The sequence below is a fragment of the Cricetulus griseus genome, chromosome 7 (assembly GCF_003668045.3).
Source record: "Cricetulus griseus strain 17A/GY chromosome 7, alternate assembly CriGri-PICRH-1.0, whole genome shotgun sequence".
Taxonomy (NCBI): domain Eukaryota; kingdom Metazoa; phylum Chordata; class Mammalia; order Rodentia; family Cricetidae; genus Cricetulus; species Cricetulus griseus.
The window spans coordinates 12359112-12383123 of record NC_048600.1 but is presented as its reverse complement, the minus strand read 5'-3'; the positions used below and the strand labels follow the sequence as shown (position 1 = coordinate 12383123).

The 24012-nt window shown below is 49.3% G+C and overlaps 2 long non-coding RNA genes across 2 annotated transcripts; one reads left to right on the top strand and one right to left on the bottom strand.

The window, feature by feature from the left end:
• The first annotated feature begins 8232 nt into the window (after positions 1-8232).
• Positions 8233-20533, top strand: LOC113836596. The gene is made up of 4 exons (XR_003486939.2): positions 8233-14452; positions 15955-16433; positions 17316-17398; positions 18077-20533. It is a non-coding gene; the product is annotated as an uncharacterized LOC113836596 (long non-coding RNA).
• Positions 15062-22667, bottom strand: LOC113836597. Its single transcript, XR_004770819.1, has 3 exons — positions 21973-22667; positions 20309-20460; positions 15062-16466 (listed from the first exon to the last, which is right to left on the bottom strand). It is a non-coding gene; the product is annotated as an uncharacterized LOC113836597 (long non-coding RNA).
• Positions 22668-24012: the final 1345 nt, after the last annotated feature.

Sequence of the window (24012 nt, the reverse complement as noted above, 5' to 3'; positions counted from 1 at the left end):
AAGTTCTGCCCATAGGCTCCAAAGCTACACAGAGAAACCCTGTCTCAAAAAACAAAAAAAAGTTCTGCCCATGAACATGGCCTTTGGAAGGGTGACCCCATCTGGATTACCAGGAAGACAAAATGATGAGTTATCCTGTGGTTTAAGGAATGAGAGTCCTTTGTGGGAACCCCCCCAATATATATTCTCTCTCTCTCTCTCTCTCTCTCTCTCTCTCTCTCTCTCTCTCTCTCTCTCTCTCTCTCTCTCTCTCTCTCTTTCTCTCCTCTCTCTCCCTCCTCTCCTCTCTCCTTTCTCTCTCTCTGTTTCTCCCTCCATCTCTCTCTCCTCTTCTTTCCCTCCTCTCTTTCCTGCTCCCTCTCCCCTTCTCTCCCCTCCCCTGTCATTCACTCACACAGACACACAGGGAGACAGGTCTTGCTTTAACTCAGCTGGACTCCTGGGCTGCCATAGAGAAATACGACCCAGTGACCCACTTCTTCCCCAGCCCCTGCTTTCCCACAGCAAAGCAATCAGAGCAAGGCAGTTCACTCTCCCTCTGACTCAGTTTCAGTTCCTGCCGACTACAGACTCTCAAGAGTCTACTTTGCCAGCACTGTGACTGGGTTTGCGTCTTGTTTGGGGTTAGAAATAGAAGCAGCCTGGGAATCTGCTCCAGTCCTAAGGACAGGCTCATCCCGCAGCTTGACACAGGAAAGTTAGGAACAGTGTTAGATACCATGTTGCTATTAATAGCATCATAATTGATTCATTGTAACTTTTACAAATGAAAACAAGAATTAGCACCTTCCATTTACCTATCTACAGTACTTGGGTACAATCCAAGAAAGTAAGAGTTAGGTGCCAACTAGAGATGGGGAGGGGGAGTCCATAGACACATACACTGTTTAGCTTCTCAGAACAATTGAATAAAACACTAAGAGTGGGGATTTAGCTCAGTGATGAAGCACTTACCTAGCCTAGCAAGGGTCTGCAATCCATCCCACTACTGTAAGGATCATAGCAGATATAGAACTCACCAAAGACATGAAGCCACTCACTCAGCTTTATCTCCCTGTCTCACCCCTCCTTCCTCCCCTTCCTGCCCTCTCTTCTTTCCCTTTTCCTTATAGTACAAGGAATTGATACAGTTCCCTGTTTCTTTGCACTTAGGCAGTCCAAAGAGACTCTTTGATCAGTGTGTGTTACAACAGGCCAGTATTTAACAAGAGGCTTTAGGCAATGACCAAACAGTTCTTCCATGGGATTATATCACCAGTGATGATGTAGCCATCTTAGTTTTCATAATCCTCTGTTGTGATGCCCACATAGCCACAAAATCACCCAACATTACATTTCTCAGAGCATGTCAACACCATTAAGTGACTCGTTGCTGCGATTGTTTTTGACATTTCTCCCAAGAGAGGGGCTTGTTGTGGTGGGTTCTGGTCTAAAACCACAATAGCTGGAGTGAGGTCAGGCTGACAAAGGACTGTGAAGCTGTCTGTGGTAACACTTGCCTGTAATTCTTGCACTTAGGAGGTAGAGGCAGGAGGATCAGGAGTTCAAGGTCGTCTTCAAGTACATAGTGAGTTTGACAGCTTGGACTACATGAGACCCTGTCTCCAAGAACCTAAACAAACCAAAAAGTACTTGAGGGCAATCTTTGTATATGTGGCTAGGATGTCTGTGTGGCTACATAAATGTGTGTCATACCAGCTTATTTTCAGATGGTTAAGCTACAACAGCCCAGGAATGAAACAAACTATAACTTCAAAGTTAATGCTATATTTGCAGGTCGAAAGTCCAAACACTTTACTATATGGGAAAAAAAAAGGATGAAAATTGTTAACAACATTACAACTACCAAGGAAATTTACCCAGGAATTACCAAAGGCCTGCAGGTCTTATGGAATGGTTCCAGGTTAAATATGAAGTAATCCCAATATTTTAATGAATATTTTCCTTCTCTAGGTTTTAGACTTTACTCTTGCAATAGTTTCTCAGCCCTTTAGAAGAATCCCACTTTACAAGTGTGGGAAGTCATGCTTGGGATCATGACAAACTATGATAATCATGGCAGTAAAAGTAGCCCCAGAAATAACCAACGCTCATCCAGTGTGACCCTTCTGCTCTGGGCAACTGCCTTTGCAGGACCTTGGGATGAGCAGGATGACATCTGGAGGCCCTATAGACAGACACCCCTGTCACTTCAACAGCACACCTCCCCTTTCCTTAGTGTCTCCATGGAATAGGCCTGCCATAGAAGTCTCTCCATTCAAAAGACACTTTGGAACATGTCTTTTGAGTCACTTTAGCAATTACCTGGGAAAACGAGTTGTTTCAATTCTGGGATCTCACTTTCGTCCCCACATGGAACTATCCAGAGTGATCTTTGGCAAACAGAATAGAGGAAGGTGCCACCTAGAGATGCAGGGGTAAGGGGCATGGGTGTTGATGGTGACCATTGCCCTCTCGCCTCTCAAACACAGTGTATCATATCCCAGAGCCTGTTCCACATGGTTCACATCTGCCGGGACCCTTGATAGGACAGTCCTGCAGACAGCCAAAGGAAGGCATTGGAGAAATACCTGGGAAAGCCAAGAGCCATTTGAGTATTGATGTGTCTGCAGAATGCTAGTTACCCAGGGTCAGCTTGTAAGGGGACAGTGAGAGGACAAGTTCAAACAGGCTTGTGGAAAAATTTGACCGGGATTTGATACCATGTTTGGTGTCTGAGCAAGAGTCAGCCTCATACTGGAGGGCCTTCAGTGTGTGGCGCTCTGGGGAGATGCCTTGCCTAAAGATGCAAATATGTAGAGCCAGGATTTGGATGACTCTGTCCCCCTCATACTGCCTCAGTGCTCCTTCTAAGCCTGAATTATATTTCAGGTGGGAGATCTCAGCTTGTCCCTATGCCAGTGGCTCTCCTGGCATGGGCTGTGGATTACACAACCCAGATAGCTGCCTGCCTGTCTCTCCCTAGAGCACCTGCCTCACCTCTTCTCACCCCAGCCACCAGACATAGCAGTCCCCTAGTCTCACCCACTCTCAGAGCCATGTATGGAACTCACACTAGACTGGAGCCCAGCACAGCCGTATTAATGCTCCAGGCTAATTAGCTTGTCAGAGTTGAGGCCTGTGGGCTCTGGAGCCAGCCAGCCTGAGTCAAATGCTGGCTCCACCACTTACTAAGTGCATGAACTTGAGCAAGCCACTTGACCTCTGTTTCCTCCTCTGCAGAATGGGACTCCACAATCTGATGGGGTCAGCAGAAGAGCTCAATGAGTTGGGACATGTCCAGTGCCCACAGTATACCCATCGCATTTTTTGTATCCTTGGAGACCAATTCCACTTGCCCCACCACAAATCTATAGGTGCTTAAGTCCCTTATAGAAAATACAACAGTATTTGCTTACTGCTCATGAACATCCTGTCATACACTTTAAACCACCCCTGAATTATTTGTGATACCCAATATAGTATAAATACTATATAAATTGTGGTTGCATTGCATTGTGTGGGGAATAAGGATGAGAAAGAAGTCTATGCGTGCTCAGTATGGGTGCAAGGTCTTTCCAAATATTCTCAGCCTGTGGCTGAATCCGGGGACATAGAACCTCAGCCTCACAGGACAAACATACTCCAAAAGCCTGTCTTCATTGTAATCTCCATGCAGGAACTGCCCCAGGTACTCCTTGTCCTTTCAACTCCCCCTCTCTCTCTTGTATCTCAGCCCTTTAGCGCCAGCTAGCCCATCTTACCAAATACCACTTCTTCTACCTAACCATTGCCCACCTACAGGTCACCTGGAGCGTCTCCAGCAGCCCTACCACCTGTTCAGAGAGTGTTCAGCAGCTTGACCTGGGACACTTGTTGGCATAGGTTTGTTTTTTAAAGCCACACTTACAGAGTCATCAATCCCCATACAAACCTATTAACTAAGGGCTTTCATACTAGCCAATTAAGATTTCCACTGCACGCCAGGCAGTGGTGAGGCACACCTTTAATCCTAGTACTCAGGAGGCAGAGGCAGGTGGACCTCTGAGTTCCAGGACAGCCAGGGCTACACAGAGAAACCTGTCTCAAAAAAAACAAAACAAAACAAAAAAAGATTTTCATTACACACTGGAGGCTCCCATAGCCCCCCAAAGCTGACAGGTTTCCCATCCAACTGTGAGCTTGCTGTCAGCAAGTGTCCCTTCTCTCTGGGAGATACAGTGACTATAAACCTTCTGTGGTGAGGATCTCGCTGCCACGTCTCCAGCTTTGCTGCTATCACTAGAGCTGTGTGTTCTGGGCCAGGCCAGGCCCTGGCTGAAACTGAGTTTGACTTGTCTGGGGATGCTAAGTGAACACACAGAGGGCCACCATCTGTGAGAGATTCCCTGGGAGGAATATATGCTTTCTTTCACATCAGCCACCCAATGTGGGAGCACCAGGGGCAGGAGCCCAGCATGGGGACACCAAGGTTGGAAGTAGGTTTCTAAGACTGATCCAGGTATGGCTGCTTCCAAGAGTCCTTCACTGATGGTGGTGGCCAAACTTGGAGATGCCATAGGAAAGGGAACATCAGGACATCCTGATGCTGAAAGAACTTAGCAGAGATGGGCCTATATGAGCAGCACGGGAACTCATAGGCCTGGGCCCTAGATGAGCAAATCTCACCAACCCAGACAGCCATTCCTGCATCCCAGTGGGCGCATTAGGCATTTTCAGTACACTGGAGGTGGGAGCTGCTTCAGGGCAGAAGCAAGAATTGAAGTAAGGGTGGGCATTAGACAAGCTCGTGCTGAGCACCCACCCTGGGCCGACATTGGGATTGAATGAATGGTAAGACCATCCCTGTCACCAGAAGGCCAGGCAGGTAAGGCAGGGACATACTGACCATGGCCTAGGGTGCAGGAGAGAGAATAGCAAGCAGATCATCACTGTTTATAGTTGTGGCCAGTGGTGGGGGAGGGAGAGACTTCTTGGAGGAGGGGGCCAGCTGGACAATTCAGTTCCAAGTCCACTGGCTTCAAAGATACTTTATCCTTTTGATCCATTTGGCGCATAGGACATGTTCCCATGTATTTGATTATTGAATTCCCACAAGGTGTCAAGTACTGTTCTAGACCCTGGAGACATTGTTTCTCCTCTTCCCCAGAACTGCCCCATTCTCAAGCCCAATGTGAGCCTGCCAACATCCTTCCAACACAAAGGAAGTTTGTCCTCTTGGTGGAGTTTGTTCCTGCCTCCAGGGCAGGAGGCAGGAAGCAGGATGATGGGATGACTGTCCTATCTGGCTGGCTGGTCTCTGGGCTGGGATGGAAATCTCTCACCTGTAAGCACAGCCTGCTGCACAGGGTGGTGATGAAGATGAGCAGACACAGTCTGGGGACAGCTGGCTGTCAGTTTTGCATGAAAACCCAACCAGTTTGCTCTGGTTCTCACCCAATGCCGACTCCTTACTGCTGCCAGGCCTGATGGCTGTGCCCAAAGGAAATAGTAAAAATACCACAAAGTGCAGAAGAAACAGGGGTCACACCCATCCTGCCACTCTCCCCAGGCTCAACCTGTCCTGCCCAACCCTAGGTTGCAGCCCAGAGAACAACAGGTCGGTGGAGGCATGCTATCTCCGCTTCTGCTCAGTCCTGAAGGGCAGGTGCCCCTGAAGGGCCTACCCTGAGTGCCACCTGGATGCTCTGCCTAGATCCTAGAAAGGGACACCTGGACAGGTGTCACACCAGTGACATGCTTCCCATGTCACTCCCATCAAAACTTAGCATTGGGGTCTTTTCTTCCTTATAAAAGGAGCAGAACACAGAAATCGCCCATAATCCCACCATCCTGACATGGCCATGTTTACTATGTAACTGTGCAGTTGTGTTCAACAGATACTTTGTATCTCTTCTGTGACTGGACTTAAAATCCCAACAGAGACCTGAGGAATTTTCTTGTTTATTTTGAAAACAACACAAACCAATTTTCCATCCTGTTTTATCACTTAATGTTACTGAATACATTTTGACCATCTTGTTACACACACACACACACACACACACACACACACACACACACACACACACACACTTTGGAGTATCTACCTAAGAATTCACATTCTGTTTCCCTTCTTTTAGGACATTTAAATTATTTCCTGATTTCCATATTAGTAATACATTCCATTAAGAATGACTTCTAATTACTGTAGGGAGGTACTTGGGCCAGGCTGAAATTCAGCAATTATGTGACAAATCACAGGAAACAATGAGTGGAATGGCAGTGCCAACCCAGGCCTCAGAGACTCGGGACAGGGGAACATAGGAGATTGCACTAGGATATTCTGGTAGAGCTGTGGTAGGAACTCTGAGTGTGTACCTTTAGTGAGACAAAGAGGCAGGTATTGTGGGGACACGGTAGCCCTGTGATGAGCAAGTGAGATCAGGACAAAGTGACATTAAGGGAGGTGGCTAAGGTGGTGGTGGAGGATAGCTAGCTATCAAGGGGTGGAGGCTGGCAGCTAATGAAATTATCATTCTTTGGGTGTCAGAGGGTGGGCCTTGGAGCAAAAGCAGTAAATAGGAAGAGATTGAAGTGAGAACCTTCTAGAAACCCTTCGAGCACTCAGAGTGGTGGGCACAGTGCACAGTTGGGAAACCAAGGGGCTCGTGGCCAGGCTACACTCTTGGAGGACACAGCAAGGTGACGGGGAAGGAGGTAGGGGCTAAGGCTTCCTACATTTCACTGCCTGCTTTTAGATCCCTGGGGCTGAGGGTAGCCTGGAGACTTGGCATGAGCCATCAGTAGAGACCAGAAACCTGGATCAGCACACATGTGTGATGTGGGAAGAGCAGAAGTGTCCCCTCCATCTTAGGGGCTCGAGGAAAGTAGGAATGCCCTCTCTTGCCAGCCAGGGAGACCTGAGGCCTGACCTGAGCAAAACCCAGACTCACTGGCTAGATGGAGGCCATGAACAGTCGGGGAGACAATGACTGAAGTCCAGAGTGACAGAAGTGGAATCCAGTCTCTTCTGCTTCCCTGCTTGTCAACTGCCTCAACGTCATTTGTTACCACCTGACAGTGGTAACAGTACCCGTACCTGCCTAGCAAACCCAAGTGCTGACAGGAGATAAGGGCTCCACCAGGCCTGGCATATATTGGTCACCCAGAAAACTAGAACAATTGTTATACTCCTTGATGCTACGAAAAAGCCCCCAGCCTGCCCCAACTCTAGCCCAGCCACACCAGAGGTATGTGGGGAAACCTCATAGTCTCGGTGACTGCATTGGCTCACTGAGGTCACCTTGTGCATCCTGGAAAGGCCCCAGCCACCAAACTCTGTGAGCTTTGTGTTGTACAGGACCGAGGGGATGGGGTCTTCCATGCTCTCCTCTAGAATACTTGCTGAGCATTGAGAAAACCCTCTAAGAGGCCTCGGACTGGCCTACCATATAGGAAAGCAGCTATGTTCCATGAGAGTTATGTAAGAAGACCATATTAGCAGAGGCAGAAAGAACTGTTGAGAAAAAGCCCAAGCAGAACTCCACTGAGGCAGCCCTTGACATCAGAAGGTGCCAGACCTATCCAGGCACTCTAGCCCAAGGCACTCTAGCCCAAGGCCCTCAGCCCAACTTTGCGTCATAATAAACCAGTGACCTTCTGGCGTGCTATGTGTACATTCCATGCCAAGGCCCAGAGCCTGGAGAGACCGCTCACACATCGCTGAGGGCCAGAGGATTGGCCAGGCTGTGTCTGGTGGGCTTCACGGACTACGGTAAGACTCCGCATAAGTTCTCCTGTTGGTGTCCAGCTCTTCTTCACTGGTACCACACCCATGGCCATGGCAGAAGTGAAATTGTCTGCCCTTGTCAAGCCTGACCAAGGGAAGGCCTTGACGTGGAATTATCCCACTCAGCTTGTGCCTACCTCCTACACCATCCTGGCTAGCCCGGGAAGCCTGCAGAGGAAGGGGAATGTTGTTGGGAGTGATTTGGCTGAGACAAGTTTCTCTGTTAGCTTCCGATGGCTGGACAGTCCCAAGGCACCAGGCATTCATTCACGATTAACCCCAGCACTCCTTTTGGAGCTAAGATGCCACCACCCCCTCCTCCACCATAGACTGAGAGCTTCTCTGGCTGCCTTACAGGCCAACCAGGGGCTGAGGCTGGAGCCCTGTGTTTGGCCTCCTTTCTTCCAGGGGCTCAAAGCACTTTTATAAGCATCCATAGCCTTCATCCACCCCAGCTGTTGTCTTGTTTGCTCTTTATATTCTGTTATTAGCTGAGGTGTTGTGTTTTAATCCTCAGGCACCCAACAAGAGGGAATTCCCCCACGCCAATTGGAAGGAGACAAGGACGCACCCCCAACCCTCCAGCAGCGGCTGGGACTCCAGGCAAGGCAAAGTCCCACACCACAATTGAACTCAGCCCCACTTTTCCCACAGCTGCCTTCCCTGAGAAGCTGCCCCAGTGAGGGTGAACCAGGGAAAGAAAGGTAAGAGCAAATGTGTGTGTCAAGCGTGGAGGCAGAAGCCCGGGGAAGGTCCCTTCACTTCCAAGGGTGAGTGAAACACATGGCCAAGTAGTGAACTGCCAGAGCTAGCAGGAGTCTTTGTACATGCTAGCACTCTGTTTATTCTCTATAGCATCACAGGGTGGGCGAGCTACGCCATGAGATGTCCAGCCCAGGCTTCTGACACTATGCTGAAGAAGAAAACTGGTTTTTGCTTCTCACTGAGCCCTGAGCCTGAGCCCAAAAGAGCAGAGTGGAGAACAGGAGGAGGGAAATGGGTCACAAACTTTGACCCAGGGTCTCAGAGTGGCCTAAATAGAAAGAGGCCTTTGGAAACCCCTGCAGGGGAGCCTAGGTTACCTCAGCCCCTTCACCAACATAGTGCCAGTTGCCCTGAGAAGGGTCCTTTGTCAGCACCCAAAGTTGCCTTCTCCTTGCTCTGCCTGTGGGAAGACCACCCCTCTCCACAGGGGCTAAGCCAGCCCTGCTAGCAGGACAGACCCCCCCCTTATTCTTAAACATGTAATGTTAATGACAACACAAACTGCCCCCACTCCCAGTCCCTCTTCTACAATTCCAAACATCTCCAGGCCCTAGAAAGGTTTCCCCATAACTTATTTAGCAAAAACCTGGCCTAAGCAGACATGAGACTGCCTGTAGACCCCCCCCCCCAACTTTGGGTGAATATTGCATGCTTTCAGGGATAGGTATTCCTGTGTTTGATCATGGCATTGTCCCAACCTTGCTGAATTATATATGACATTAGAACATGTATCGTATTATTTTTCTTAAAGTCTAGAAACAGGACTTCTGAGACACATTTCTGTTGAAACCTGACAAACCTGCCTTCACCAGCCCTGAGCGTTGGGCTCACCAGATACCAGAGGCTATGCTGAACACTCTGCAGGCTTCAGTTCCCTTGACCCCAGCAGCTCTGTTTATTTCCAAATGGTCAATGAAGAAACTGGGGAACCTTACCAGAATCACATTAGTTAACTAAAAGATATTGCCGAATTTGAATCCAAGGACCTGGGGACTTTTGGAGCCAGTTATACCTGCTCCTGCCTACTTGGGGCAAATGGAGACCTCCAGCAGCAGCCCAGAGTGCCAGCTGCTCAGGTTGAGCTTGTCCAGCCCACCCGGGAGGAGCTTAGCACAGAAGTTCCCATGGAAAGTTTGAGATTTCATGAGATTGAAACCAGATAACTCCTCATAAACACTGCCCACCATAAACACAGCACAGGGTCTGGGTATGTGCACACCCTCCCTCCTGTTCCCAGCTTGTTCCAGGGAAGGAAACTGCCCCAGGCTGCATTCAGGCCAGTGGGACAGGAGCTCACGAGCCTTAGACACCAGACAGGCAGGGCTGGGTGGTGGAAAGGAACAAGAGACAGTTCTGTGCTGGGAGAGGAATGTCCTCAACACTTTCCCTGGTGTCATCTGTTTTTGGGTTTCTGAATGAGCAGAGAACTTAGAGAGTGTTCTGCTGCCATGTTTCCCAGTTACTTCTCTGTTCTTTCATTTACTTGTTCCCTCCACAACTCACCATAGACAGTCACGCAGCAAACATTTAGTATACCATGAGTGGAACTGAACCAAATTACCCCTGACCTAGAAATCAAGCCCATTGCTGTTCCTAGAAGGAAGAGACCATTAGGGAAGCCTGAGCCTGGGTTGATCTCTACATGATACTGAGAAGCTAGGGGCTGGAGAAATGGCTCAGTGACCAAGTGCTTGCTGTGCAAGAGTGAGGACCTAGGCCGGGATTCCCAGCATGCATGAAAAGGCTGGGTGCAGTGGCACACACCTGTAACCCCAGTGCTAGGACATGGGGACCAGCAGATCCCGGGGACTCCTTGACCAGTCAGTCTAGCCAAAATGACATTCTTCAGGTTTCGTGAGAGACCCTACCTCCCAACGTGAGACAGAGCTTCGTCTGTTGAAGGTAGTTGAGGTCAACCTCCAGCCCCCATGTGTGCATGCATAGGTGAGCACACTTGCATCTGCACACATGCATGTACACACTACATGCATGCACATACAAAAGAAGTCATCACTGAATTGATAGCAATTGCCAAGACCTACCATTGTAGGTATGTGGGTTTTTCTTTTTTTTAATCATCTGTTTGGAGATAAAGGCAAACATAGTTGCACATAAAATAATACTGTGTCTGGGGCCGTTTTAAAATAACAGAACAGTGAAATGGAAGTGAGCAGGGTGAAGTTCTGATGAAATTCTAAGGTGATTGGTGGGCCCCCAGGGGTCCTGGCACCACCTTCTCCTCTTTGTATGTTTGACCTTTCACAGTATCAAGTGCAAGATAACATGTAGCCTAAGTTTCCCAAGGACCCATGTGACTTTCTTCACTCCCTCCTTAGAAGTCCCTTGGTCCGGGGTACCCTGGATATGGAGATGACTGCTTAGGTACAGAGGCCTCAGGCCAAGGCAGCTCACACTGAGCAACAGTGGCACCCCAGCTGGCACAAGCACTGTTGCTCCTCGTGCCTTCTCATCCCAGTATCCATCCATCTGCTCACTGGTTCCATTTCTTCCTCCAAAATCTCTCTCAGATTCACCGTCCTTAACTTCATCTTCTCTCCTCAGCATTTGTCTAAGATGCCATCCTTTCCCCCAACCCAGTGGCCATCCAGGCCACCTCCTCTCCCCCTCAGTTTCTCACACTCCTTTTCTTCTCAAGTCCACACCAGATCCTCAGAAGTTGAGAGCATCAGATGGATGCTTGGTGCTCAGAACTGGTGATTTAAACACACCAGGTCCCCGCCCTTGGCCTTCCAAGCAGGGACACCAAAACCAAATGCATGGATAGCCCTGCTAGACATTGTGATTATGGACAATACTGTGATGTGCCATCCAGGTGGTGGTGACAGGCCCTAACCATCCTGGTGGCTGTAGATGCCAGCGCCTGTGAAAGCCATGTCTCTGTCGCCAAACCCAGTCCTTTGTAGAGATGACAATTGTGACCTGGGGTGGAGGCAGCTTGGTTCCTCTCAAGTTCCAGAGCTAAGGGCTACAGCTAGGCAGCTAGACTGCAAAAAGAATGTCAGCCTACTCCTTCCAGAGAAATCCCTGACTGATCAGTTCCCCTGGCAGGGGACAGGGCAGAACTAGAAAGGACCCAAGAGGCAAGCCTGCTTCTCCTAGGCCCCTAGTCCCAGCCCATGCCTAGGTAAGTGGAAAAGCATTTCTGTTTAATACTTCAGTCTCCACCCACTGCTTAATGAAGAAAAGGGCTTTTCTGGGCCCCCTCCCCAGCCCCTTAGCCACCACACACAGCTTGAGCAGGCCCCACAGGGCCTTGAAAACCCAGCAATTTGATTTTCCCAGGCCCCTCCTATCCCAAGTAGGGCCCAGAAGGCAGCTCCTCAGTCACGAATCAGCCTGTGCGGCCAGCTCCAAACCTGGGCCTCTTGCCAGGGGTGTTAGAAGGGAAAAGCTGGGTTTCTATGCTGTTCCCTGTGCCTCTGGCTCAGGCCTCACTGCCCTTGCCAATGAGTCTTCCTCACCTCCAAGTCAACCCTGCATCTCATGGTCCAGCTCTGGGCCTGCCTGCCTTCACTGAGCAGCCTCAGAAAGATGATTAGATGAACCCCAAGTTCTGCTGATAGGGTACAGAAGCTGGCTGATGAGAGGACAGACTAGCCAGAGTCAGGGTGGAAAGCTGTTGGGGACATGAGTAGGCAGCAGGGGCCACTTCTGAAATGCTCCTGACATCCAGCACCCTGGGAGTCTGCCCCTACAGTCAGTCAACAATATGGATGTGCCTGCTGCAGCTGAGGTTGAGAATCCCCGCCAAGGATGGAACCGCCCTGCCTGGTTTCCTCCCAGGCTGTCCTGGAGACCACCCAAGTGGACTCTATCTGCTTGAGTTAAGCTAAACTCACTGTCTCCAAGCTGTACAGGTCTTCCTCTCTGGACTACTAAGCCCCAACAGCTGACCATGGCATGCATCAGGGCCACAGGGATTGAGGTGTAAGAATGGATTGGGGCAGAAGATACTGAAGTGGCTCCCACCTGGACTGGTTCCTGAGAACACTGGCTTTGCCTGAACCAAAGGCAAGAGGACTGTTGCCTAGCGCTGCTCTGGCCCACTCTGACCTTGGTGTCTGCTTGGCTCTTCTTTCCATTGCTCCCGTGTTGCTCCTCTCATCAGCACTAAGAGTTCCACTCAAGCTGGCCCCGTGCCTTCCCCTCTGCCTGCTTCCCAGTCTGCATCCTACCTACCATTCTACCTAGGTCCTATCCAGATCCCTAGCTCTCTTGCACTCCATCCTTTGCACGAGTATAAATTTTTCTGGAATATGCATCCTTTTGCCCCAGGTCTGAGTTCCTGATCTGTTGTGGACAGGGCCCTGGGACCAGATTCTAGTACCAGTTGGATGACCTCCAACAACTGAAGCCTTATTAAAGAGGAATATTAAGGCCAATTAATGGGCTGTTTGGTAAAGATTGGATAATATGTGAGTGGCTGTCACATTGGGATATTTGGTAAACATAGTGATCATGCAATGATGTGACCAGGGCAGTGTCCACTGTCCCGTCAGTGTCTCTGCAAGGATGCAGCTCTTTGAGGACTGGATCAACCTTTCTGTCTTCTATCCAGTCCTGTACTCTTCTAGTGCCCAGTGTGACCTGCCCAGGAAGAGGCCCAGTGAGAAACTGGTTCACATGGAAGGAGAAGGGTCCCACTGGGAGGGCCCAAGAGCAATCTCTTACTCAGCTCTGGACAGATCAGATGTGAGGTGATCATGAGGTGCTTTGGTTACTTTGTATTTACAGACAGGAGCTGCCCCTGTCCCGGCCCACATCCTGCCCCCTGACCAGACCCCGCCCATGACCCCACCCCACCCCTGGCCCCACCTGCTATAGGACCTACCCCTTTCTCTGCTTGGTAGAAAAGGAGAGGTGGGGAAAGGGAGGCTGAAGGGGCTCTGTTTCCAGACTTAGGTTGTCTTCCTGTTTCTTTCTGTAGAAGGTGAGCCAAGGCTCAGAACCCTGAGGTGGCCAATGGTAGTAGCACTTGGGATCTTCAGGTCAGGATTCTGGGTGCTGAGGTGCCCAGATTTCCTCATGGCTATCAGGAACCCCCATGCTTAGAGAATCCTATTGCTAACTTTTATAGAACAGGGAAACTTCCCTTCAGGCATTCCAGGTCACCTGTATCTTGGCTGAGTGTGAGGACTCTCACACAGCCCCAGATGCCCTCCCTGAACCTTCCACCCTGAGTCAGAAAAGGCATTATTTCCCCCAGGCCAGCCGAAACTTTGAGTTCTTGGCCTTTTCTGGTTTATCTAGAGGAAGGGAAATGACGTCATGAGGTAAACCACAAGGCTGGGTGCCCCATGAGCTTTGCTTTCCAGCAAAAGTTACTTGTACATGTGGAAGGGACAGGGAGTCTGGGTCACTCTGCTTAGAGATGAGTGGGGTGGCAGCAGGATTTTTAACATGGAACTCCGAGAAAGAAGGGTTCCCAGAGATGTTGGACACAGAGGCCAGGCAGGGTAGACAAATGGGTGATGTGAACACCTTGACTTTTCTATGTGGCAGGTCAACTTCTAGGCAGGGCAGGCTAATGGCTGACTGCTCACAAAGTCCCAAGTTGACCTGTGTAGAATTCCAGATCATATTTACCATGGCATAGGAAGAGCGGCAAGAATAAGAAGCTGGGCAACTCATGCTGCTAATGTCTCTGTTACCTCCTTTCCATGACCTCCTGAGATGGAACCCTGTGAAGAAGGCATTCACCATGCACAAATGAGCAGCAGGAAGCTGGTAACTCCCTGGCCAGGGCTTCCAACTCTACATACAAAGCTTATTTGGAAGCAGGCTGGCAATGTCTGCTTGAGTCCTGTGTGACTGGCCCCCTCTATGAGCACCAGCTCTCGTCTGCTACCTGTCCCCTAGAGAAGCCTGCTGCCCTTGGCAAGTCTGGGCCTTTTAATCCTTCACTCTGCCTCATGGGTGAGTTATTTCCTCTTGTTAATTCTTTCCCTTTATAAGACAAACAGCCCATGGGAAAGAGAGCTCAAAACCCTGTGTTAGAACACAGACTGTGTAGACCACATAGTCCAAGCCCCGCCCTTTACTGGCAGTTGGAGCCACCGAAGGACAAGGATGCAGCTAGGACCACATAGTTAGCAAGGAAGTGAGCAGTCAGGGCTCTGCCCTTGCTATGGGTTTTCCCTTCTCATCACTACTGCCATCTTAGTCTGTTTCCTTAGCCCGTCTTGCTAATAGCATGATAGCGTAGATTATGTTATAAAGAAGAAGCAACTTGCGGCTCATGCTTCTGGTCTAAGATCAAAGTGGCATATCTGAAGATGGCTTTTTTTGCTGGAATAGCCATGAGGTAGCACAGGACATTATGGGGTCAGAGACCTAGCCAAGGTGGCTGATATAAGCAGATTCAACCCTAGCAGTTCTCAGCCTGTATGTCATGACACCTTTTGGCCGTTTCACAGGGGTCGCCTAAGACCATCAGAAACACAGATATTTACATTATGATTCATAACAGTAGCAAAATTACAGTTATAAAGTAAGCACAAAAATAATTTTATGACTGGGGGCTGGTCACTACAACACATGGAACTGTATTGAAGGGCTACAGCATTAGGAAGGTTAAGAACCACTGGTCTTGAGATAATCCATTGATCATGTGGATGATTCTTGAGAGTGGAGCCCTAATTACCCTTAAAGGTCCCATCTCTTACTGTCTTCTAATGCCATTTAAATATCAATGTGAGTTTAAGACAAATAAACCGCATTCAAACAACACAGTCCCATTTATGAAGTCTCCGTCAGTCATTTCTAAGATACAACTAACTCTGAGCAGAGGTAAGCCTGGAGCTGAGGAGTATTATGAGGGGTGAGATGGAGCTGGGGGTGTTCCTCAGAGCCAGAGGCTGCAGCAGACAGTCAGGAAAACACATATTTTGTCATTTTCCCAAGACCAGCTCAATACCTTGGACATAAGAATTAGTCATAAGCAACTGCCTGACCCCAAACCCATGGTTCACTGGGTTGATGTCCCAATGATGGTTTGCTGACTTGTGGCCCAGGATGACACAGGGTCCTGAGGGAGAAGCTAGAGAGCCTACTGGACCAGCTCCATGGTCCACAGTTTCTCTTTCTGTGACGTAGAATTGGGACACACCCTTTTGCCTGGCTGCTGGGACTTCAGAGCAAGGGTGGTGGGAAGGGCTGACAGAGAGGTGGAGTTGTTATGGCTACAGGGCCTGGGATTCTCTCTGTTCCCTAGCTTCTGCATCCTTGACTGCAAAATGAAAAGTCAGCTGGTCTCTGGGCAAGTTCCCAGTCCAAGAGCCAGGCTCTGCCCCAGCTCTTCTTGGGAAGGTTGGGATGGTTTAAGGCAGGCACAGGGGTGAGGCCTGTACCCACTCCTTACTCCAAGATCTTCTAGACTAAGCTTGGAGCCTGCTCACCCTGACTTCCCATCTTTCCAGGACCCCCTGAGACCACACAGCCAGAACCTCAGAGCTCAGCCTCTTGCTTTTTGCTTCATCTGAAAGGAGAGGCTTGAGGCGTGGAAGCTGAACGGCCTCCCAAGTCTGATTTCACTAGCCATCCCTTGTATGTAGTGGGTGAGGCCAAGAGAGGACAAAGGGTTTATCGAAGGCTGCCACGAGGCAAGCCAGAGTTCCGGACTCTTCCCCCAACATCGGCTGCTTCATGCTTGTGCCTGAACAAAGCACTCTCACGGGAGAGCTGGAAGCAGAGGGGCTGGGGAGGATGTCTTCCTTACCATCTCCATCAACATTAATGCCATCCTCACCAGTGTCAGCCGGTCAGACCCTTCAACACGGGTACAGTTCCGTGGATGCTTCCTTGCTTCCTCGTTTGCGAATTCATTGACTCATTCTCCGAGACTGCCGATGAGAAGCAGGCTGCCTGGCTCTCTTGCTAGCCAGTTGTGTGACCTTGAGTGAGTTCCTCTCCATCTGTTTCAGCTCCTTGGCTGTGGAAAGGATACCAAGGTGTTCCTTGGGGTGCTGTTAGGAGGCTTAAATCCAATCACTCCTTCAAAGTGCTGGGAACAGGGCCTCCCACCTACTCAGTACCTAGGCAATACTGTCATTCATTCACTTACTCTGCTCTGCCTGTTTTCCAAGAGATTTGAGATATTTCACATGGGAGCCCATAAAAGAGTATGTGAGGGGGCAGGAGAGATGGCTTAGAGGTTAAGAGCACTGGATACTCTTTCAGAGGACCTGGGTTTAATTCCCAGCACCCACATGGCAGCTCATAACTGCCTGTAACTCCAATTTCAGAGGATCCAATACCTTCACACAGACACACATGCAGGCATCACATGAGGGGATAAAGTATGGAGGGTCTCATTCCATCTCCTCCAGGGGCCCCGAGAAGTGACAGGCCTCTGAATGTGGCCCGAAACCATCCTGTAGACAGATGTCACTTGAGAATTGAGGCCCATATATAGATAACAGTAGTCATACAGACACACAGCACAACAAACCCATCATAAAAAATTCTGAGCCAGGTGGGCATTGGTGGCGCACGCCTTTAATCCCAGCACTCAGGAGGCAGAGGCAGGCGGATCTCTGTGAGTTTGAGGCCAGCCTGGTCTCCAGAGTGAGTGCCAGGATAGGCTCCAAAGATACACAGAGAAACCCTGTCTCAAAAAAACAAAAAAAAGAAAGAAAGAAAGAAAAGAAAAAGAAAAAGAAAGAAAAAAGAAAATTCTGTGTCTATTGTGGGGAACATGTGTTGCCCCCAATTCTTTGGCACCCCGTAGCTCAGGGATTCCATCCTGGGCTCTGATGGGAGTTACCTTCCCTCTTCACAGCTCTCTTCCCAGACCTTGGTCATGATGCTTAGAATGTCTTCCCCAGCAGCCTGGAGCTTTCTGTCATTAGTCTTCAAGGCCTGGTAAGCATTTTACTGCCTGCATTCATCAGTGTAGACAGTAGTGAGAGGCATCTCCTGAGGTCACCTCTCATTGGGTCTCCAAGCATAGCTATGCCTCTCCACTCTGTCTTCCTTATTCCCTGAGTATGCCACTTGGTAAGAGGGAAAATGGGACCAAATAGGATGTGATGATTTGCCATACCAATGTTAGCACATACATGAGTCATGAGAACAGTTTGGCAAAAGGTGTTTTTGAGGGACAATGTAAGACAGTGGTATTCAACCTTCCTATGCCATGACCCTTTAATACAGTTCCTGGTGTTGTGGTGACCCCCCAACCATAAAATTATTTTATTGCTATTTTGTAACTGTAATTTTGTTACTGTTAAAATCTTAATATAAATGTCTGATCTGTGATGCCCAAAGAGGTCATGACCCACAGGTTGAAAACCGCTGGTGTAAGACATGGGTGCGAGGGAAGTCCCAGATGTTCCTTGCACAGGTCCTAAAATGCCAACATCCCTAGAGTGGACACTAGGGCAAGACAGTTCCATTTGGTTTGAGGCTTGGTCTTGACTGGTGGGTAGAGCGTGTCCAGTGCCCCCCAGTTTCTGTCCCTGTCACCTCTTAGCTGATTGTTCTAGCCTTCTTCCTACTCATGGCTCAGCCCTCTAGTGACCCTGCACACCTATTCTTCAGCTGTTTCCCACAGAACACATTGGCAGCTTTCTCCAGACAGATAAGCAGTGATGTCTCCCCCTGGTCAGAGTGTCAGTGACTCTCAACAGCCATGGCAAACAGAAGACGCTTGGGCCTTTCGGGACCCAGGCCCCCACTTCCAGGCCTTGCCCTCCCTCTCCAATCCTGGAGACACAGCCCAACATCTTCAGGAGCCCCACTCCTCCACAAGGGCTTGTCTGACTATGGGATTGCAGTGGCGGTGTGTTCTCAGATGCTGTGCGTTCTCGTGCTAGGAAAACAGCCTTGGGAACCAGATGGGTAAGTTGCATGAAGCTAAAATGGAGCAGTGACTGCCTGAAGTCTGGAAGAGAGAATTTTAGACAAAGACAAGGGAGCTGGCCCTTTGACAACAGAGCAGAGGCTGGGTTGATGCATGTGCCAGTCAGGTATTTGCAATGTGCTGACCCCAGCCAGAAGCTAGGAGAGAACAGGGTATGGTCTTTTCTCAGAGCCTCCAAAAGGAACCAGCCTACCAAGGCCCATGGGAGACCTGGATTCCTGATGCTGTAACCCTGGATTCTCTGGCAGCTCTACTAGCCTCCTTAGTTACCTAGGCCAACCAAGTCTCTACCTTTCCTTAAGCTGTTTCTACCAGGGTCCTTTCTCATTCAACTGGGAGAGGCCAACATGATAACAGATTTAAAGTGTATTGCTTAGTACCTGGCTGGTGATGAGCCATCTCTAAATGGCAGTTATGATTGCTTTATTCCAACTCTAGAGCAAGGGCCCTGTCACAGGTTGTGTTCCTTGGGGAGTAGACTCTCAGAGGGAGAGGCTTAGGTTAAACCTCTATGGACAGGGGCAAAGATACAGCATAGGACAAAGGGATGCTGATCTGAGATTGGGCCCATTGGGAATTCTGCAACTCGAATTGCTCTGTACAGTCTTGCCATGCTGGGCCAAGGTTGCTGGGCCTTTCTGTGATCACAGCCTTCGGCCCTTGAACCTGCACCACCTGAGAAGAGGTGAGGCTCTAGGAGAGGCTCCTCCCTACAGCTAAAGTTGTTCCTGGAAGGACAGACAGCAGATCAGGCACACTCTCAGTAATATGTCCTTCCCAAAGGTGACCCAGGAGAGACATGGTGGCTCCTGTCACACCTATATATTCAACATGTAGTGTGAAAACATTCATCATTCAAAACCTAGAGTTGATGGTGGCAAAGCCCAGTGACCCAGGTGGTCTCAGTTAAGGAAGTCTTTCAGACATGATGCCCTAGTGGTGGATGGAGATGGAGTCAGAGTAGAAGGACACACCTCAGCAGGGCTGGACAAGAGGTAGTCGTGTGAGGTGTGACCAGGTGTGGTGGCTTGGCTCCTCAGTTGTCTGAATGAGTTAGTAGGTAAGCAGGGCACTGTCTATGGCTGTTTCTGTTGCTTCTCTTCTCCATAAAGGCAAGCTCTTGAAGCTCTGCCATTTGTTTTTCTCTGCTAAGTAGCTCTCTGTACACATAGGGTAGAGTCTTCCAATTGGATAACCCTTCAGAGTCTCCCCCTTTTTTTAGTGCTTTGTTTCCCAGGGTTTTTCTTCCTCTAGCCCTGGTATCTCTACATCCCAGGCCAGAATAAAAGCCTCCTGTACACACTGCACACAGTTAGGACCTACTTGTGTGCTTCACTAACCCTAGCCAGGACAGCTGATGGCCTGGCTCTATCGCAAAGCCAGGCCTGCCTGCCTTATCAGGTGAGATCCAGGGCTTAGAGAGAGGAATCTGGTTGTTCAAACAACAGTAGGTGGTTGACACAGGAAGTGGGACCTACCCCCCACCCACCCTGGGCCTTCCCTGGGCACAATGCAAACCCCCCAACGAAGCCAGGTTCATTTCTCTAAGGAGCATCTGGGTTCACACACAGGGTTTTCCCCAACATAGAACTGGAGAGAAACAGGCTGCCAGAGACAAAGGGATGAGGAGGATGACTTGGCATGAATGAAGCAGCCCTGTCTCTGGGACTACTTGGTCCTATCTTGTACTCCTTCTCCAATTACAGGTGATAAAAAAAAAAATGGAGTCCCCAAAGTGAGGCAGTGCATCAGTAATTTCTCCATGGGGGTCAAGTCCAGGTTGGCTGCCCTATCTTTCTATCAATTATTTTCCCTAAACTTGCTTTATTCCCTGAGTTTATGTGGAGCCCCTTAAGAGCTATCTTATTGTGTCTGGGTTCTAAAAGGTCTTCCAGCCCTGGCTTTCTTACCTCAAGTAGACCTTGGGCAACCTAAGGGCAGATTGCTAGGAGAGATGCTGTGATTAGCAGGAGAGTCACTTTACTTGTGCCCTTTTGTTTCCTGTAGCCAGTCCGCTGGTGAAACAAGCACTTCCATGGAGGTCATTCCGCTTTGAACGTTTCTAGAAGGGACGAGTGTGCAGAGAAGGACTGAAAGGTGGCAGGCAACTGTGTGTGCGCCAGATGCCTGCCTGATAAAGGGGAAAGGGTGGGAAGGGGGCTTAACGGGGAAGCTAGGTGAGGCTGGGGTTCTCATGCTGTGAAGAGGGGAAAGCATGTGGGAATTCCCCCAATGGTGTAGCAAAACAAGCACCTTAACCTAAATGTGCTCTGTGCCATGTCATCCTTTCCATTTATGCTGCAGTGAGGACTTCCACCCAGTACTCCCTCCAGGAAGAGGACAGAGAAGAGACAGATGCCATGCCTAGGTTACAAGCTAGCCCAGAAGGGAAAAGGCAAATGTAATACATGAAAATAGAAGAGGCTTAGAACTTAAACCCTGCAGCTCTGGGAAGGAGGGAAGGAAATCCTGTACGCTTCTCCTCCTGGTGTTCCAAGCTGGGCATGCCTTGACCTTGGGAGAGCTAGGTAGCACTCGGTCACACCTCATACCTCCATTTTCTGATTGAATCCTTTTCTTGTCATTATTGCTATTTTCTACCAGGGACTCAGAGCTGCATAAAGGGTAATGCACGAGGCCCCCAATAGTTTAATGGTCAAGTATCCCAGGGTCTAATCTGTGCCTCCCAAATGCCTTCTATTACATTCTGACATCTAGGGATACTGGGTTCACCCAGCATTGATTATTTGTGAATTGTATCTGAGGAGTGTTGAGAAAAAGCACTGGGCTCCAGAGACCTGGGTTCAAATCCTGCTCTGGCACTCACCCCACCCCTTATATTAGGAAGGCTAAAGACTCAGAACTTCCATTTCCTTGCCCGTAAAGTGGGTGTTGAGCTAGACACTGAGAGAATGGCAATATCATTGTCAGTGTTGCTTGTCCTCCAGAGTCCTAGAGCGGTGGCCTCTGCCTGGCAAATTTCTCTGCTGTGGGCAGCCCCACCCTTCCTGCTCTCCTCTCTGTTCCTCCCCAGTTCAGTAATAGGCTACTTTTAGGACAAGCATTCAGCCTGGCTTGTTCCATGAGCACTATCCCTTGAGCTGTGATAGCCCTACCCTCAAACAGGGGAGCCCCTGCAAAGACCCTGGAAAAGGCCAGTGACCAGGGGTCCCTTTGGGACTAGGACCATGGCCGGAAATGGGTTGGATGGTGGCCTGTGGCAGTGGCTGGCTGGGTGGCTTAGTTCCCAGTTTAAATGGGGAACTGCTGAGACTACCCACTTAACCACAAACAAGGGCCCCAGCCTTTCCTCATGCCTCTGCCTCTGAACTCCAGTGTCTGCACTGTATTCCTGGACCTGCTGGTATGGGTGGGAAACCCTTCTCCCAGCTCCTCTCCAGCCTATTCCTCCGTCTGAGCCATGAAGCTCCAGTTTCTAGCTGGTGTCAGTTCTCTGCCCCTTGGATCTGTTCAGCCTCTGAGAAGTTACCAACCAGGGACTCAGAACACTGGCACTCAGTGTTCCTAGACACCAGGCACTGGTGAAGTTTGCCATAATCATATAATTACTGACCCATTTCATAGATGAGGCCCAGGTTTGTCCAAGGCCAGGCAGCTGATTGGTGAGCCACTGACATTTCAGCAGGATCCAGCTGTCCTCAAAGGCTGCTCCAAGGACTTGGAAGGGAGAAAATGAGAGGGAAAAAAGGAAAGGATATAATGGCTTTTGCCCATGTGCAGAATGCAGCAACTTCTGCCTAGAACTGCCTTTTATCTCTGCTGGAGGAACATTTAATTGCTTCCTACAAATAATAACAAAACACTGTACAGTGCTAGGCTTGTTCTATGCCGGGTACTAAGTACTTCACATCTCTGAGCTGGTCACAGGGTGGGGCTCAGCAGCACTGTCCTCCCTCGGAGGTTCCAGCCACCCTGAGCACTGGTCCCCATCATCCCATACTGGCCTCCAAACATGACCTCTCTTGCCTTGATGCAGACATCTTTTCTGCCTCTAGCAATGGAGGCCTTTGACCCCAGTAGGCTACTCATCAAGCATCCTGATCTCCAGTTTTGTGACCTCTATAATCTCAACTGAAATCACCTCTCCTTCAGCAAGTTGCATTGCAGGCAGGAATCTTGGCTTCCCCTTGGAGAGCTCCCTTCTTAAAGTTCCCTTGGACTACAGTTTTTTGTTTGTTTGTTTGTTTAAAATAAAGTACGAACTGGGTATGGCAACTCACACTTGTAATTCTAGTACTTGGAGGCTGAGGCAGGGCTATTACTGTGAGTTCTAGGCTGGCCAGGGCTAAGGTAAGATCCTGAATCAAAATGATAATAATTATCACCTCCAAAAGTCCAACATTTATACCAACATTTCTTACTTAAACGTACACACACACACACACACACACACACACACACACACACACACACCACAGGGACATGTACCTGGGAAGATGCCAGTGAGTAAGAGTGCTCGCTGGGCAAGCACAAGGACCCGAGTTCCAACCCTGGCACCTGTGTAAAAAGCTGGGCGTAGTTGCATGCCCATGCCCCTGTAACCCTGGGGCTGTGGGAGTCCAGACAGGAGGATTGCTGGGGCGTGCTGGCTGACAGCCAAGCTCCACTTTCAGTCAGAAACCCTATCCAAAGAGAATAAGATGGAGTTGACAGAGTGGAACACCTGATGTCCTCCTCTGCCCTCTATGTGCAGGACACACACACACACACATGCCACCTGTCCACACATGAGCGTGAGAAGATTGAAACTGGATGCTGCTCTAGCAGAATTAAAAAATACCTATGTCAAACCAATAGGCAGCATCCCATGAGATGCTGAAACACTAGGACATTATCAGACATAAGATGATTCCAAGGGGCCTGGAGAGCTGGCTCAGCAGGTAAGAGAACTGGCTGCTCTTCCAAAGCACCCAGGGTTCAATTCCCAGCACCCACATGGCAGCTCACAGCTGTCGATAACTCCAGTTCTGGGATCCAACATCCTCACACAGGCATGCGGGCAAGCAAAACACCAATGCACATTTTAAAAAATTAAATTAAAGAAGATGCCAGGATCTTCTACTGTTACTTCACATTACAGTATTCCAGAACTGGTGACTAGTAGCAGGTGCCAAGAGACAATGACACCCAACAAAAACAAGCCAACAGGTGTCCAGATCACAGTTTGTATATGCCATTCTCTGCAAAAGGTACTGGGGTTCACTCAGGAATCTGATGGAGGAGGATTGCCATGCGTTTGAAGCTAGCTTAAACTTACATAGTGAGTTCAGGCCAGCCTTTGAGAGAGGAAGGAAGGAAAGAAGGGAGGGAGGGGGAGGGGGGAAGCCTCTTAACCTCTTTTTGTGCCAGACAATGAGGAAATACTCAAAGAATTGACGTCAAAATGACACAAATAAATCTGATTGGGTTCCCACTGGCTAAATCTAGGACAATTTGTGTATCAGCATAAATAGCTGTATTAATAAACTATAACATTTTGGTTAAGATAGGAATTTGTGGGTCTATGCATTTCTTATAATAGGGTGCCAGTGGATGGATGGATGGATGGATGGATGGATTGATGGATACATGGATGGGTGGGTGAATGGGTGGG